The sequence below is a fragment of the Arachis hypogaea genome, chromosome 9 (assembly GCF_003086295.3).
Source record: "Arachis hypogaea cultivar Tifrunner chromosome 9, arahy.Tifrunner.gnm2.J5K5, whole genome shotgun sequence".
In the NCBI taxonomy this organism is placed as follows: domain Eukaryota; kingdom Viridiplantae; phylum Streptophyta; class Magnoliopsida; order Fabales; family Fabaceae; genus Arachis; species Arachis hypogaea.
In genome coordinates, this window is record NC_092044.1 from 81,256,862 (window position 1) to 81,269,220 (window position 12,359).

Genomic DNA, 12,359 nt, shown 5'->3' on the forward strand with positions numbered 1-12,359 from the left:
TAAGGAAACTCAATTACAATATCATAATAAGTGTTGGAACAACAACTAAAGTGTAACAGTAATGATATTTACTATAAGAACAATAATCACAATTAAATTAATACCACTCAGTTGCCAAAATTCACAGGTGCATATTCTCTTTTTCAAGTCCACTGCCATGTTGGTTGGCCATCCATGGACTTTGAATTGTTCATAGTCTGCATCTCCGGACCACATTGGCACCAAATTCTCTTATTCATTCCTGATCTTTTCCAAGCGGCTGCGTTGAACAGGGTGCAGTAAGCCAACATTGTTCCTGAATTTCATTTTGTTCTAGGCTATCATCCTCATGATATACATTCTACCCTCCTCGAGTAGTGTGATAATTGTTTGACCATTCTTTCCTTGATTCTGGCATTGAATACTTCGCAAGCATTGTTACATATGTGGTCACATTTTGGTTGGATAGGGAAGAAGGCCCGACTCCATGCATATCTTCGCTATTTGGAAAGGTATTCCCATGCTTCCTTCTTAGCTCTCTGAATTTTCATCATCCCCTCAACGAATCCCTCTTGACTAGTAGATCTTGCACACTCCCACAGTAATCCTCTAAGTTCATTGTCTTTCCATTGCTTATTGAAGTTTCTCCACAAGTGCCATACACAAAATCTATGGTGGACATCAAAGAAGACCTCCAGCACAACTGTGATTAGCCCCTACACGAAACCACTGAAATTAATTTTACAATATCGGGACCCAAAATGGTCCCTCACCTTACATAAGTGACATCAAAATAGTCTCTACACATACATAAGTGACATCAAATTAGTCCATACACATGTATAAGTGACAGCAAATTCATCCCCACTATTTATTAAGTTCTACTCCTATCCCATTCTATCAATATAGGCAACAACAATGTGTGAAACAAACTAGTAGATATAGAAACAGAATCATGAAAGTAAAACATGGCTACAAAAAATACATCAACCTAAGGAGTTCAACCCTTACTAAAATACAATAACCAGTAAATAGCAAATACATCGTTACCTTTTGCATGTCCGAAATCAAATACCACCTATTTTGGGTGTAGCTCCCTAGATCCTCAAGTAGCAGCTCAAGGAACCACCTCCAATTATCCGTATTCTCCATTAGTACAATGACATATGCAATTACGTAAATGTGATTATTGGTGTCTTGTCCAATGGCTGCCAAGATTTGTCCACCAAATTTGGTTTTCAGGAATGCTCCATCAAGCCCTATGGTGTACGAAAATTACACTCACACTATGTAATTCCGCACAACTAACCAGCAAGTGCACTGGGTCATCCAAGTAATACCTTACGTGAGTAAGGGTCGATCCCACGGAGATTGCTGGCTAAAAGCAAGCTATGGTTATCTTATTATTCTTAGTCAGGATATCAATAGGGTTCTTTAGTTTTAATTGTAAAAAGTGAAAGAGCATGAAATGAATACTTGTTACATAGTACTTGAGAATGGGTTGGAGTTTTGGAGATGATTCGTCCCTTGAATTTCTGCTTTCCTACTGTCTTCTTCTTCACGCACGCATGTCTCCTTCCATGGCAAGCTGTATGTTGGTGGATTACCGTTGTCAATGGTTACCAGCTGTCCTCTCAGTGAAAAGGGTCTATGTACATGGCTAATCATATGTTGGTTCTTACTTGTGTTGGAATAGGATCCAATGATCTTTTTGCGTCTGTCATTATGCCCAACGTTCGTGAATTTGAAGCCCGTCACAGACATCCCCTCCCGAATCCTACTCGGAACACCACAGACAAGGTTTAGACTTTTCGGATCTCAGGAATGCTGCCAATTGGTTCTAGCTTATACCACGAAGACTTTGGACTCATGGATTGAACGCTTTGTTGTCAGGCACGCGTTCATAGGTTGAGAATGGTGATGATTGTCACGAATTATCACATTCATTAGGTTGAAGTGCGAACAAATATCTTAGAATAGAAGCAAGCGAGATTGAATAGAAAATAGAAATACTTGCATTAATTCATCGAGACGCTGCAGAGCTCCTCACCCCAACCATGGGGTTTAGAGACTCATGCCATCCGAGATACAAATTCAGATGTAAAAATGCCATGAGGTACAAAATATATCTCTAAAAGTAGTTTTTATACTCAACTAGTAACCTTGGTTTACAGAAAATGAGTAAACTAAGATAGATAGTGCAGAAATCCACTTCTAGGGCCCACTTGGTGTGTGTTGGGGCTGAGCATTTAAGCTTTCACGTGCATAGGCTATTCTTGGAGTTAAACGCTAGTTTGTAACCTGTTTCTGGTGTTTGACGCCAGAATAGGGTAGAAAGCTGGCGTTCAATGCCAGTTTGCATCATCTAAACATGGGCAAAGTATGGACTATTATATATTGCTGGAAAGCCCTGGATATCTACTTTCCAACGCAATTAAGAGCGCGCCATTTGGATTTCTGTAGCCCCAAAAATTCCACTTCGAGTGCAGGGAGGTCATAAACACCCCCAAAAAGCGTATAAAATATCCGCTCATCACAACACCAAACTTAAACTGTTGCTTGTCCCCAAGTAACTAGATAAATAAAATCGGATAGTATGAAGATCAAGAGGCAATCTCAGAGTTTTACATGAAGCTCAATTCTAATTAGATGAGCGGGACTTGTAGCTTTTTGCTTCTGAACAGTTTTGGCATCTCACTTCATTCCTTGAAGTTTAGAATGATTGGCATCCATAGGAACTCAGAATTCAGATAGTGTTATTGATTCTCCTAGTTTAGTATGTTGATTCTTGAACACAGCTACTTTATGAGTCTTGGCCGTGGCCCTAAGCACTTTGTCTTCTAGTATTACCACCGGATACATAAATGCCACAGACACATAACTGGGTAAACCTTTTCAGATTGTGACTCAGCTTTGCTAAAGTTTCCAATTATAGGTGTCCAGAGTTCTTAAGCACACTCTTTTGGATCACAACTTTAACCACTCAGTCTCAAGCTTTTCACTTGGACTTGCATGCCACAAGCACATGGTTAGGGACAGCTGGGTTCTGCCGCTTAGGCCAGGATTTTATTCCTTTAGGCCCTCCTATCCATTGATGATCAAAGCCTTGGATCCTTCTTACCCTTGCCTTTTGGTTTTAAGGGCTATTGGCTTTTTCATTTTCTTTTCTCTTTTTTTTTTCACTGCTTTTTCTTGCTTCAAGAATCAATTTTATGATTTTTCAGATTATCAATAACATTTCTCTTTTTCATCGTTCTTTCAAGAGCCAATAGCTTTAACATTCATAAACAACAAGATAAAAAATATGCACTATTTAAGAATTCATTCAGAAGACAAAAAGTGTTGCCACCACATATAAATAATTTGAATTTTTCTTATTAAGAACTCAAAAATGAGTTGCCTCCTTATTCTAAAAATATCTGCTATTTTATTCATGTCTAATGATGATAAGAAAAATAAATTATAGCTTACTTGGAAATGATAAAAATAAAAATAAAAATACTACTCACTACTACTCATATGACTCCTAAGATAGATTTCTAATAGCAGAAGTTATCACAGAATTAAGATTAGGACTCAACAACCTTTATTTTGAAAGATGGATGCTCCTTCAATTTGTGGGTTGTCTGGACCTTCAAGAGAAAGCTTCTGGCACTTCAGCTCCTGTAGTTCACACCCTTGCTTCTCCTGTTCCTTAAGCAGTTTGCATATCATAAAATTTTGATTCAGCTGTTTGATGAGCGGATAATTTATACGCTTTTTGGCATTGTTTTTAGGTAGTTTTTAATAGGATCTATCTACTTTTAGGGATATTTTTATTAGTTTTTATGCAAAATTCACATTTCTGGACTTTACTATGAGTTTGTGTGTTTCCTGTGATTTCAGGTATTTTCTGGCTGAAATTGAGGGACCTGGGCAAAAATCTGATAGGAGGCTGACAAAGGACTGCTGATGCTGTTGGATTCTGACCTCCCTTCACTCGAAATGGATTTTCTAGAGCTGCAGAACTTTAAATGGCGTGCTCCCAACAGCGTTGGAAAGTAGACATCTAGGGCTTTCCAGCAATATATAATGATCCATACTTTGTTCGAGCCTAGATGATGCAAACTGGCGTTCAACACCAGTTCCATGCTGCATTCTGGAGTAAAACGCCAGAAACGTGTCACAAACTATAGTTAAACGCCAAACAGACGTTACAACTTGGCGTTTAACCCCAAGAGAAGCCTCTGCACAAGTAAAGCTAAAGCTCATCCTAAGCACACACCAAAGTGGGCCCTGAAAGTGGATTTCTGCACTAAGACTTATCTCTGTAACTCTAGTAACTAGTCTAGTATAAATAGGACATTTTATTATTGTATTAGACGTCTTTTGACCACATCTTTGGTCTCAGTTTTAATATATTGTTCATCTTAGGAGACTATTGATCATGTTCATGGGGGCTGGCCATTCGGCCATGCCTGGACCTCTATCACTTATGTATTTTCAACAGTGGAGTTTCTACACACCATAGATTAAGGTGTGGAGCTCTGCTGTGCCTCGAGTATTAATGCAATTACTACTATTTTCTATCCAATTAGCTTATTCTTATTCTAAGATATTCACTGCACTTCAACATGATGAATGTGATGATCTGTGACACTCATCATCATCCGTCCTTATGAACGCGTGCCTGACAACCACTCCCGTTCTACCTTAGATCTAGCGCGTATCTCTTGGATTCCTTAATCAGAGTCTCCGTGGTATAAGCTAGAATTATTGGCGGCCATTCTTGAGAATCCAAAAAGTCTAAACCTTGTCTGTGGTATTCCGAGTAGGATTCAGGGATTGAATGACTATGACGAGCTTCAAACTCGCGAGTGTTGGGCGTAGTGACAGATGCAAAAGAATCACTGGATTCTATTCCGACATGATCGAGAACCGACAGATGATTAGCCGTGCTGTGACAGAGCATTTGGACCATTTTCACTGAGAGGATGGGAAGTAGCCATTGACAACGGTGATGACCTACATACAGCTTGCCATAGAAAGGAGTAAGAAGAATTGGATGAAAGCAGTCGGAAAGTAGCGATTCAGAAGGAACACAGCATCTCCATACACTTATCTGAAATTCCCACCAATGAATTACATAAGTATTTCTATCTTTATTTCATGCTTTATCTATCTTTATATTCAAAAACCATTATAACCATTTGAATCCGCCTAACTGAGATTTACAAGATGACCATAGCTTGCTTCATACCAACAATCTCCATGAGATCGACCCTTACTCACGTAAGGTATTACTTGGACGACCCAATGCACTTACTGGTTAGTTGTGTGAAGTTGTGACAAAGTGTGATTCACGTTTGAGAGCTCCAAGTCCATTGGCGCCATTATTGATGATCACAATTTACGTGCACCAAATTTTTGGCACCGTTGCCGGGGATTGTTCGAGTTTGGACAACTGACGGTTCATCTTGTTGCTCAGATTAGGTAATTTTATTTTCAAAAAGTTTTCAAAAATCTTTCAAAACTTTTTCGTTTTTTCTAAAAATTATTTTCGAAAAATAAAAAAATACTTTTGTGTTTCTTGTTTGAGTCTAGTGTCAATTTTTAAGTTTGGTGTCAACTGCATGTTTTAGAAACTTTTGCATTTTTTTCGAAAATTCATGCATGTGTTCTTCATGATCTTCAAGTTGTTCTTGAAAAGTCTTCTTGTTTGATCTTTAAATTTTCTTGTTTTGTGTTTTTTGTTGTTTTTCATATGCATTTTTGCATTCATAGTGTCTAAGCATGAAAAATTTCTAAGTTTGGTGTCTTGCATGTTTTTCTTTTCTTGAAAATTTTTCAAAAATAAATCTTGATATTCATCTTGATCTTCAAAGTGTTCTTGGTGTTCAGCTTGACATTCAAAGTGTTCTTGCATGCATTATATGTTTTGATATTAATTTTTCATATCTTGTGTCAATCTTGCAGTTTACAAAAAAAAAGAGAAAAACACAAATATGACATCTTTTCTTCTTTTTTCTCTCTCCTCATAAAAAATTCAAAAATAAAAAAATATCTTTTCCTTGTTTTACTCATAAATTTCGAAATCTTTGGGTTGACTTAGTCAAAAATTTTTAAAATAGTTGTTTCTTGTTAGTCAAGTCAAGATTTCAATTTTAAAAATCCTATCTTTCCAAAATCTTTTTCAAAAATCAAATCTTTTTCATTTTTCTTTTATGATTTTCGAAAATTTGAAAATATTTTTCAAAATCTTTTCTTATCTTTATTACATGATTTTCAAAAACTTTACTAACAACTAATGTGATTGATTCAAAAATTTGAATTTTGTTACTTTCTTGTTAAGAAAGGTTCAATCTTTAAATTCTAGAATCATATCTTTTAGTTTCTTGTTTGTCAAGTAATCAATTTTAATTTTAAAAATCAAATCTTTTCAAAATATCTTTTTTTTTAAATCATATCATTTTCAAAAATTTGATTTAAAAATTTTTGCTAACTTCTTATCTTTTCAAAAGTGAATTTCAAATCTTTTTCAACTAACTAATTGACTTTTTGTTTGTTTCTTATCTTTTTCAAAACCACCTAACTACTTTTCTCTTTCTAATTTTTGAAAATTCCTCACCCTTTTTCAAAATTCTTTTTAATCAACTAATTGTTTCAAATTTTAATTTTAATTCAACTTTCGAAAATCATTAACCTTTTTTCAAAAATAATTTTCGAAAACTTCTCTCCCTCTCATTTTCTTCTATTTATTTATTTAATTCCTAACACTCTTCTCTTCATCTTAAAAATTTGAATCCTCTCTTCTCTTTTGTGTTCGAATTTTTCTCCTCCTTCTTCTATTCTTCTTTTTTTCTACTCACATAAAGGAATCTCTATACTGTGACATAGAGGATTCCTCTTCTTTCTTTGTTTTCTTCTCTTTCATATGAGCAGGAACAAAGAAAAAGGCATTCTTGTTGAAGCTGATCCTGAACCTGAAAGGACCTTGAAGAGGAAGCTAAGAGCAGCTAAAGCACAATACTCTAAAGAGGACCTAACTGAAATTTTCGAACAGGATAAGGATATGGCAGCCGAACCCAACAACAACAATGCAAGGAAGGTGCTTGGTGACTTTACTACACCAAATTCCAAATTACATGGAAGAAGCATCTCAATCCCTGCCATTGGAGCAAACAACTTTGAGCTAAAGCCTCAATTAGTTTCTGTCATGCAACAGAATTGCAAGTTTCATGGACTTCCATCAGAAGATCCTTTTCAGTTCTTAACTGAATTATTGCAGATGTGTGATACTGTTAAGACCAATGGGGTTGATCCCGAGGTTTACAGGCTTATGCTTTTCCCTTTTGCTGTAAGAGACAGAGCTAGAGTATGGTTGGACTCTCAACCTAAAGATAGCCTGAACTCTTGGGATAAGCTGGTCACGGCCTTCTTGGCCAAGCTCTTTCCTCCTCAAAAGCTGAGTAAGATTAGAGTGGATGTTCAAACCTTTAAGCAAAAAGATGGTAAATCCCTCTATGAAGCTTGGGAAAGAAACAAGCAGTTGACCAAAAAGTGTCCTTCTGACATGCTTTCAGAATGGACCATCCTGGATATATTCTATGATGGTTTGTCTGAATTATCTAAGATGTCATTGGACCATTCTGCAAGTGGATCTATTCACCTAAAGAAAATGCTTGCAGAAGCTCAGGAACTCATTGACATGGTTGCTAATAACCAATTCATGTACACCTCTGAGAGGAATCCTGTGAGTAATGGGACGCCTCAGAAGAGCGGAGTTCTTGAAATTGATACTCTGAATGCCATATTGGCTCAGAACAAAATGTTGACTCAGCAAGTCAACATAATTTCTTAGAGTCTGAATGGATGACAAAATGCATCCAACAGTACTAAAGAGGCATCTTCTGAAGAAGAAGCTTATGATCCTGAGAACCCTGCAATGACAGAGGTGAATTACATGGTTGAACCCTAAGGAAACACCTATAATTCTTCATGGAGAAATCATCCAAATTTCTCATGGAAAGATCAACAAAGGCCTCAACAAGGCTTTAATAATGGTGGAAGAAACAGGCTTAGCAATAGCAAGCCTTTTCCATCATCTTCTCAGCAATAGATAGAGAATTCTGAGTAGAGCCCCTCTAGCTTAGCAAACAGAGTCTCTGATCTATCTAAGGCCACTTTAAGTTTCATGAGTGAAACAAGGTCCTCCATTGGAAATTTTGAGGCACAAGTAGGCCAGCTGAGTAAAAAAATCACTAAAATCCCTCCTAGTACTCTCCCAAGCAATACAGAAAAGAATCCAAAAAGAGAGTGCAAGGCCAATGACATAATCACAATGGCCGAATCCAAAGAGGAGGAGAAGGACGTGAATCCCAGTGAGGAAGACCTCCTGGGATGTCATCTGAACAAAAAGGAGTTCCAAACTGAGGAACCTAAGGAATCTGAGGCTCACCTAGAGACCATAGAGATTCCATTAAACCTCCTTTTACCATTCATAAGCTCTGAAAACTATTCTTCCTCTAAAGAGGATGAAGATGTAACTGAAGAGCAAGTTGCTCAATATCTAGGAGCCATCATGAAGCTGAATGCCAAGTTGTTTGGTAATGAGACTTGGGAAGGTGAACCTCCCTTGCTTATTAGTGAACTAGATACATGGGTTCAGCAAACTCTACCTCAAAAGAAACAAGATCTTGGTAAATTCCTAGTATCCTGTACCATAGGCACCATGACCTTTGAGAAGGCTCTGTGTGACCTGGGGTCAGGTATAAATCTTATGCCACTCTCTGTAATGGAGAAACTGGGGATCTTTGAGGTACAAGCTGCAAGAATCTCATTAGAGATGGTAGACAAGTCAATAAAACAAGCTTATGGATTGGTAGAGAACGTGTTAGTGAAGGTTAAAGGCCTTTACATCCCTGCTGATTTCATAATCTTAGACACTGGGAAGGATGAGAATGAATCCATCATTCTTGGAAGACCCTTCCTAGCTACAGCAAGAGCTGTGATTGATATTGACAGAGAAGAGCTAGTCCTTCAATTGAATGGGGACTACCTTGTGTTTAAAGCTCAAGGATCTTCCTCTGCAACCATGGAGAGGAAGCACGAAAAGCTTCTCTCAATACAGAGTCAAACAAAGCCCCCACAGTCAAACTCTAAGTTTGGTGTTGGGAGGCCACAACCAAACTCTAAGTTTGGTGTTGAACACCCACAACCAAACACTAAGTTTGGTGTTGGGAGGTCTCAACAATGCTCTGATGATCTGTGAAGCTCCATGAGAGCTCACTGTCAAGCTATTGACATTAAAGAAGCGCTTATTGGGAGGTAACCCAATTTTTATTTATCTATATTTCTATTATTCTTTTATGTTTTATTAGGTTCATGATCATGTGGAGTCACAAAACAATTGCCAAAATTAAAAACAGAATCAAAAATAGCAGAAGAAATAGCACACCCTGGAGGAAGAGCTTACTGGCGTTTAAACGCTAGTAAGGAGCATCTGGCTGGTGTTTAATGCCAGAACAGAGCATGAAGCTGGCGTTGAATGCCAGAAACAAGCAGCAGTCTGGCGTTTAAATGCTAGAATTACACCCTGAGGAGAGCTGGCGTTAAACGCCAGAAACAAGTATGGAAGTGGCGTTCAACGCCAAAAATATGCTGCAGGTTGGCGTTGAACGCCCAAAACAAGCATGGAAGTGGCGTTTAACGCCAGAAACATGCTGCAGTCTGGCGTTAAACGCCAAGATTGCATAAAGAAGGCGTTTACATGCCTAATTGGTGCAGTGATGATAAATCTTTGACACTTCAGGATCTGTGGACCTCACAGGATCACCTCAAGATCTGTGGACCCTACAGGATCCCTATCTACCCCACTTCTCTCTTCTTCACACAACCCAATAACACTATACCCTTTACCAATCACCTCAATCTCTCCTCCCCATCACCCCTTCACCAATCACAATCCACTCTTCCCCATAAACCCCACCTACCTTCAAATTCAAAATCTCTTTCCCACCCAAACCCACCCTACATGACCGAACCCAACCCTTCTCCCTCCACTATATAAACCCCTCAATCCTTCTTTATTTTCACACAACACAACCCTCTCTTCTCCCCATTGGCCGAATACACATCTCTCTCTCTCCTCCATATCTTCTTCTTCTTCATCTTCATCTATTCTTTCTTCTTTTGCTCGAGGGCGAGCAACATTCTAAGTTTGGTGTGGTAAAAGCATAGCTTTTTGTTTTTCCATAACCATTGATGGCACCTAAGGCCAGAGAAACCTCAAGAAAGAGGAAAGGAAAAGCAATTGCTTCCACCTCTTAGTCATAGGAGATGGAGAGATTCATCTCAAAAGCCCATCAAGACCACTTCTATGAAGTTGTGGCCAAGAAAAAGGTGATTCCTATGCAATTCAGCTGGAATTGTCATAGAGAAAAACATCCTCATTGAAGAGGACAAGCCCATCACTAAGAAAAGGATGGAGCAAACAAGAGAGCCCACTCATGGACCTCAACAAGAGCATGAGGAATTCCCTCATCAAGAAATCCCTGAAATACCTCAAGGGATACATTTTCCTCCACACAACTATTGGGAGCAACTAAGGATAGGAGTACCAAAATCGCTAGGGATGAAGCAACAAAGGCAAGGAAGAGACATAAAGGAGCTCAAAGAGCACCATTGGTTCTTCAAGAAGAAGGTGCCACCCTCACTAAGGTGGACTCATTCCTTAACTTCCTTCTTCTTATCTCTCTATTTTTTGGTTTTTGAGCTTCATGTTTGTCTATGTTTGTGTCTTTACTACATGATCATTAGTATTTAGTAACTATGTCTTAAGGCTATGAATAATTCCATGAATCCTTCACCTTTCTTAAATGAAAAATGTTTTAATACAAAAGAACAAGAAGTACATGAGTTTCGAATTCATCCTTGAAATTAGTTTAATTATATTGATGTGGTGACAATACTTTTTGTTTTCTGAATAAATGCTTGAACAGTGCATATTTTTTATCTTGTTGTTTATGAATGTTAAAATTGTTGGCTCCTGAAAGAATGATGAAAAAGAGAAATGTTATTGATAATCTGAAAAATCATAAAATTGATTCTTGAAGCAAAAAAAAGCAGTGAAAAACAAAGCTTGCAAAAAAAAAGTGGCGAAAAAAATTTATAAAAGAAAAAGAAAAAGCAAGCAGAAAAAGCCAATAACCCTTATAACCAAAAGGAAAGGGTAAAAAGGATCCAAGGCTTTGAGCATCAATGGATATGAGGGCCCAAGGAAATAAAATCAAGGCCTAAGCGGCTAAATCAGGCTGTCCCTAACCATGTGCTTGTGGCATGCAGGTCCAAGTGAAAAGGTTGAGACTGAGTGGTTAAAGTCGTGATCCAAAGCAAAAAGAGTGTGCTTAAGAGCTCTGGACACCTCTAATTGGGGACTTTAGCAAAGCTGAGTCACAATCTGAAAAGGTTCACCCAGTCATGTGTCTGTGGCATTTATGTATCCGGTGGTAATACTGGAAAACAAAGTGCTTAGGGCCACGGCCAAGACTCATAAAAGTACCTGTGTTCAGAAATCAACATACCTAACTAGGAGAATCAATAACACTATCTGAACTCTGAGTTCCTATAGATGCCAATCAATCTAAACTTCAAAGGATAAAGTGAGATGCCAAAACTGTTCAGAAGCAAAAAGCTACAAGTCCCGCTTATCTAATTAGAACTAATATTCATTGATATTTTTGAATTTATAGTATATTCTCTTATTTTTATCCTATTTGACTTTCAGTTGCTTGTGGACAAGCAACAATTTAAGTTTGGTGTTGTGATGAGCAGATAATTTATACGCTTTTTGGCATTGTTTTTAGGTAGTTTTTAGTAGGATCTAGCTACTTTTAGGGATGTTTTTATTAGTTTTTATGCAAAATTCACATTTTTGGACTTTACTATGAGTTTGTGTGTTTTTCTGTGATTTCAGGTATTTTCTGGCTGAAATTGAGGGACCTGAGCAAAAATCTGATAGGAGGCTGACAAAGGACTGCTGATGCTGTTGGATTCTGACCTTGCTGCACTCGAAATGGATTTTCTGGAGCTACAAAACTCCAAATGGGGCGCTCTCAACTGCGTTAGAAAGTAGACATCCAAGGATTTCCAACAATATATAATGATTCATACTTTGTTCGAGCCTAGATGATGCAAACTGGTGTTCAGTGCCAGTTCCATGCTGCATTCTGGAGTAAAACACCAGAAACACGTCACAAACTAGAGTTAAATGCCAAACAGACGTTACAACTTGGCGTTTAACCCCAAGAGAAGCCTCTGCACGTGTAAAGCTAAAGCTCAGCCCAAGCACACACCAAAGTGGGCCCCGGAAGTGGATTTCTGCACTAAGACTTATCTTTGTA